This window comes from Rhinopithecus roxellana, chromosome 2 (genome assembly GCF_007565055.1).
Source record: "Rhinopithecus roxellana isolate Shanxi Qingling chromosome 2, ASM756505v1, whole genome shotgun sequence".
Taxonomy (NCBI): domain Eukaryota; kingdom Metazoa; phylum Chordata; class Mammalia; order Primates; family Cercopithecidae; genus Rhinopithecus; species Rhinopithecus roxellana.
Window position 1 is genome coordinate 110956225 of NC_044550.1, and position 1030 is coordinate 110957254.

The window sequence follows — 1030 nt, forward strand, 5'->3', positions numbered from 1 at the left end:
GAGCATGTACGTTTTTATGTTACTATAATCATATGCTTAACTCTCCGCTCCTGTCCTTTCTGTATTGTCTCTGAAGCACATTACATATGTTTTAATGTCCAAAGAATAATTTGAGATGCCCGAGCTGTGTGCGCTCCCCAGGGTTGATGGCTGGGGCTGCTTTATGGACCAGATTTATGTAAGATGCTAAGGCAGCCGCTGGTCCTACCCTCCCTCCTGTGTACCCTGCCCCTGGTCCCAGGTGTGGCCATCTGGTAGGGCCCAGGCCTCTGCCCCGCCAGAAGGCTTCAGTCCCAAGTTCTGCCCTTTGCTGACTTCTCACCTTATCCTCTTTCCAAGTCTTCTAAATTTCCTTCTCTTTTCTCCTCCAAACTCCTCGCCCTCTGTTTGCTCCAAAATACATAAAACAAAAGGTATGTGGAAGAAAGAATCAGTAGACTGAAAGGTAGAAAATAAGAGATTTCTATATTGCTGTGAGTCACAAGACTTGTGAGTCCTGTTAGCATAGAGAGTGTCATTTTCGTCACATCACATTATAAATATGTCTCGGGGCTGATAAGCCAGTAGCGCATCTAATTTATTTAATTTTGATACTATCTTATATTTTGTCGGTTGTTACATTCAGTTTTAGTGAAAAAGAAAATGGACTTTTTTCTTTTTCTCTCTTTGATGGGAGGCTGGTGGGAAGGATCTTTGCTAAAAAGGAAGTCCAGGTATTCGGGACAGTGGTGGGGGTTTATTTGGGGGCACAGGCTGTTGCTGGGGGTTTGTGACGCTTCTACCTATGAACCGACCCTGGTTTCCTCGTGACTGGAGTGTGATTATGTCTTCGATTCTAGGATCACTATAAGAATAGTAGAATTGTCTTATCCAGAGAAATCTGCAGATGTTCATGTTCCAGTTAATAGAGGTTTGCTTTGAACTGGTGCCTTCGGGAGAAGCTTTCCAGAAGGAAGGAGTTTTGCGCAGTCTTTTGCCTCGCAGGCATTACTAGATAATTGTGGTGAAGGGAGACTGTATCTGAGCCAAT